A 5,193-nucleotide genomic window follows, 5' to 3' on the forward strand; every position below is an offset into this window, starting at 1 on the left:
ATGTGAGCTCCTGCCCCGTCATGTTCATAAAGCAGAACTGAATTGAATTCAATGATGGGAGAGGGAGGGGTGGAGAGAGATAGAGAGAGAGAGAGAGAGAGAGAGAGAGAGAGAGAGAGAGGAGGAGGGGTGACTGGAGTGTGTGTGTGTGTGTATGTGTAAGAGAGAGAGAGTTAGTGTGTGTGTGAGAGATATAGTGAGTGTGTGTGTGTATGTGACGGGGGAGAGAGAGAGAGAGAGAGCGAGCATCCAGCTCTCAGTCATTCATCTCTCGGGGAGAGGAGAGGAAACTACAACAGGACGAGAAAAGAAACATTTTCTTTGAGTGGAAAAAAAAGAAAGAGGAAGACCTTTTAAAAAGTTCTGACTGTGGAAGACTAAGCTGCAGTTTTCCTTTTCATCTTCATTGCTTTTTACACACGTAAATACTACGCTGCTGCAAGTATTTCACACTGCTCCTTCTACTCTGCGAGGAGCTAGTTCTCCACCTCTCTCCCCTGCAGCTGAGGACGTTTTCCTTTTTCTGAAAACTGCAGATATAAAAGAGTCAAATGCCCAAACGGTGCCTGTTTTTGACAGGATCTCTACATCAGAAGCAGCTCTTGCAACTTGAATGTCCCTACAACTTGGACAGAGAGCGTGGAGCCCTTCAATGCAGCGTGCGTGAAGGGGACTGTTTGGTTTTTTTGGGGAGGAGGAGGAGGTGACCTCAGGAGGACACACCGGGATCAGAGAGCTCGTGGAAGAGCTCCGGGAAAAGGAGGAGGAGGAGGGCGCGTCACACTGAGAAAGAGCATCCTCCCAGCCTTCACCCTCCTTACATTCACACATCCTTAACACCACAAGGCTACAGTAATCTTATAAAATATCTGTGGTGGGGTTTAAAAAGATTTTAGCAAACTAACCCCTCGCTGTACCATAAAATCAGAAAGTCTTTCATCTTAAAGTAAGATTAAAAACTCACAAAAGTACCTTAAAGCCAAGAGAGAGACATACTCAAGTCATTCAAGGGATATTATAGGAATAGTGTAGAGATTTTTTGTCAGCGGCACACACACTCGCGCACACACACGCACGCACACACACACACACACACACACACACACACACACACGTACACTCAGGACACCCCAGCACGCCGCCGCAGAATGGATCTCCCACCAGTCAGAGGTAAGCATAAATTCATCCTGTCGCCATCCGATCTGCTGATCAACTATTGATGATTTGCGTGACCTTGAAATGAAATTGTTCCATCTGGAATTTTTGATGAAATAAGAAATTATTCAGAAGCTTTTTGAAGCTTTGCAAACAGCCGTTTTTTTTAATCAAATATCAGTTTTTTTTTTTTTTTTTTTTTTTAAACGTAATATTTCAGGCAGCCATCATAGAGATTTCACTGCAGAACAACACTTCTACCTTCTGACTTTTAATGGCAATGTGGGTATTTTTCTGTCCTATAACACTGCAGACGGACAGATATTATGGGGCTCTATTTTTTGCATCTACACCCAGTTTTTTTGTGGCACTGCTACAAATTTTGTTGTTCAGTTTCAGTTTAGTCTTTTGGGTCTTAATGTGACAACAAACTTTTGGTTGCTTTCTTAAACACTGTGGTCAGATCCTCTGGCTTCTCTTCCTGTTAGAACAAAAATGTAATCATTAACCGTCTTACAAAATTTACATCAGATGAAGCTGTGAGGGATTTTCCCCCCAAGTCCAAACTCATACGATCTGAACCAGAAACGTGCACAGAACACCGCTCGATTTCCCTATGCACAGACAAAGCAGGTAAATCCAGGTGAAAACGGTAACTGGATGCTGGTTTCACCTCCTGAATCCTTTGCAGCCACACAGTGAACTTGTTGATAAAGAGGTGGAGAGATAATCAGAATCAGGAAGCTGCCTCGGAAATATATTTTCACATCAGTAATGTGACTGGTGTTCATTTCCGTCCTTGCCCTGTTCTCCATCTCTTGGTGGGGGATCAGTCACATCACATAGTTCCTCGTCATATTTTATTCCTGAGTGGTTACTAGCTTACAGTTAAATATGTGGATGTGTGTTTGAGCCTGTGGGTGGTTGAAGTGATGGATGTCTGTCTGCAGACATGTTAACTGTAACCTCCTTTGCCCCTGGTGGACAGACTGATTCAAGTCATTCTTTCATTAGTAGTGAAGGTGAATTATTCCTGTTGACAGTTTATTAGTCTGCACAGAAACATGCAGTTTGTGTTTCTACCAACTTTTGGAGTAAGTTAGGCGACTTTAAGCACAACGTTAATGAATCCTCCCCAGTGGAAGAGAGGAAATAGTCATATTAACTGACTGTTAGGCTGCGTGTTAACATCTGTCCCAGTGTGTTTTAGCAGTTTGTGTGTGTGTGTGTGTGTGTGTGTGTGTGTGTGTGTGTGTCCATGTGTGTGTAACTGTGATGGGGACATGTGGGGTTGGGATTGATTGTCCTCAAGGTCGGATGCAGAACGTCAATACCCATCTCCGCTGGGGTGGGACTGGAGGGGCGGGTGGATGAGCAAATGATGGGACGGACTGATGGGAGGGAGGAAGAGCGAGAGAGAGAGAGAGAGAGAGAGAAAGTGAATGGGACAAGAGGAGTGGTAACATTAGGAGGAGGGATTGACCAGGGATGGATGGATGGATGAAAGGGAGGGGACAGTATGTGCGGAGGAATATGGCGGATAGATGAACGAATGATGAAATGGATGGATGGTTAGATGGATGGAGAGAGGAAGGGGATGAATGGAGATGGGGGGGGTTATACCAGAGCAGAGGAGCTAATGCACTGCTCTAGTGCACTACACAACCACATAGTTGTGGAAAGAGAGAGAAAAGAGTCACAGTAAAACACTTTGTAACAAAGAAAAGAAAGAAAAGAAAGAGTCTGGATGTTCAAGTAAATTTAATATGGAAAAAACAGTGAAAATGTCAAGCATCATTCCTTTAAAGTATATACCGGTCAGTTTTTTTACTTTGTTTCTGGTTGAAAACAACAGTATTTACACCTGGTAAAAGTGACTAACAACTCTGTCTTGTTGTTCTTTGCTACTGCAGAGCAAGTGAGGACTTTTCATTTCCTAACGTCTGCAATGAATCATTTTAATAAAACAAGCAAAATAATTAGCAGGATGAGCACGAGTAGCCAGTGTGACAGAAAAGACAAATACATGAACGCCACCTACGGACGCTCCAGATTTAAAATCAGAGGAAATTCTCACAAACAAGTCGTCAGTGTGCAGCAAATATAGGCTAGTGCTTAGCAGAAAAATATAATAATAAAAAGCAACAATCAAGACAGAGTTCGTTTCTTAAGGTGTAGTTCCTCCAAAGGCCATTAGATGTCACAAGAAAAACTATATTGAAGTGAATGGGAAAACCAGTACAAATTAAACTGAGTATTTCCCCATACGAAGTTAGTCCCGACATCTCAGTCATTTATCATGCAAGGCCAAAGGTCAAAGAGCGTGTTGGTTCCAGCTTCTCATATGTGAGAATATTTATCAAACAAACTGAAAGATATGAAAGATACATAGAAATTGTGTTTGGAATTGATTTTCTATATTTTCATAAATTTAAGCAATTTAATGATTCCTGGAAAAAGAATGAGATGGATCATCAACGACCTTAGTCTTACCATCAGTTTTAATTTTTATAGATGAAGACTTTGATTGACAGGTCTCTAGGGCTACAGTTCTAATGTTGCTGCCCCTCTGCCTACATTCGGCTTTCTGTCTCATACAATTAGAACGACTGTGGAACAAGATAATCCAACACGTTGAGCTTTAAATTACGCTTCCAGATGTTACGTTGCCATGTTTTTCTTCAGTCTATGCTTGGCAACAAAGATCCTGCCAAGATTTTGCTGTGATAACAACTGGGATATTTTCCAAAGAATAACACTAACACTACGAACAGCAGCAGCTTAACTGTCATATTGACATGTTAGGCCTCTTGTGGATCCTAGATGACTCACACTCATGTTTGCTCATAATCAACCAACTACCGTACAGGAAGCCTCAATATTTAATAAATCGTGGAAATAAAAGGACAGATGTTAGTGGCAGTATCCAGCATCAATGAAAGGGTTTTAAAAAAAATGAAACTTTGACAAATGACAAAATGAAAAACAACCGAGAGGTTAACTCACGCTCATCTTAAGTTTCAGTGACTTACATCACTGCTGCCAAACTCTGACCTGGCAGGATGCAGTCTGGTCTTTAAAAGGCTGGTGGGGTTTTTTTTTATCTCCTTATATAAAAAGTGATAACAACAGTGTCATTTTTCTACCATGAAAGGACCTTAATGGAGAAACTAGTCCTCATGCATCTGACAGTACAAGTCCTGGATCATTAGGGACATTAAAGAAAAAAGACCCAAGAAGGAGCTCTTCCTCTGTGGTTCAGACCAAAGACTCCTCTATCACAGAGGATTGGCAACTGCTTCTGAATTATCCCACGTAACCTTTATCCAACGTAACAGCTTTACTGGAAGTGTTGTGGCATTTCCTGGTTGGTCTTTCACCAGATATTTACAGCCCGTTCTTTCTAGGAATTACAATGACTGAACTATTGTACAAAACAAGGTTATTTTCAGTTCAGTTCCAGTTACTTGCAGGAAGTAGAGTTCTGTTTTCCCCGAAAGATATTTCAGACAGTGGCGGCCTTTGAGAAGTAATTGAAAAGCCATATTGTCTTAATATACATCTCAAATTTTTTTTTTTTTTTTCATACTTTTACTTTAAATAGCTGAGAAATGTGCGGATAGAGAGGATGGTGTGAACGTTTTATACTTTGTCAAAAAAGTAAGAGAGCCACTGGATGGTCCAAGAGTTTCAAATTTTCATTAGTTCACCTCAGGCCAACAACCACAACTTTTTAGCTTTCGTAACCTTAATCAAGTGTTTTTTGTTGCCTAACTGTAACCATGTCCTAAACTTTTTGTAGTGTGGAAATATTGCACAAATAATTAAAAAGAAAGGAAATGCTTTATGTTACTGTAACTATGTGCAACTAAACTGCCTCTTCCTCCCCTGCTCTCTCACGCTGTGGCTTGTTTTGACTTTTTCCTTCTTTTCTCATCCCTCTCTCTACATCTGGCTCCACCGCTTGTGTTTTACCATTATTAGTATCACCATCCCTCACTCATTCACTGCCCCTTTCTTTCCTGTCCAATCACCCCC

General features: G+C 41.3%; 1 protein-coding gene across 1 annotated transcript in view; it reads left to right on the forward strand.

Annotated features, from left to right (window-relative positions):
* Window positions 1-228: 228 nt before the first annotated feature.
* The window catches only part of LOC111673245 (protein sprouty homolog 3), a 21,012-nt gene continuing 16,047 nt past the window's right edge, over window positions 229-5,193 (forward strand). The window contains exon 1 of the mRNA XM_023430955.2: window positions 229-1,170. The gene's annotated coding sequence lies outside the window, so the exon portion shown is untranslated. The remainder of the gene's footprint in view (window positions 1,171-5,193) is intronic.

This window comes from Seriola lalandi, unplaced genomic scaffold (genome assembly GCF_002814215.2).
Source record: "Seriola lalandi dorsalis isolate HSWRI2012SDOR001 ecotype SW California unplaced genomic scaffold, Sedor1 jcf7180002054914, whole genome shotgun sequence".
In the NCBI taxonomy this organism is placed as follows: domain Eukaryota; kingdom Metazoa; phylum Chordata; class Actinopteri; order Carangiformes; family Carangidae; genus Seriola; species Seriola lalandi.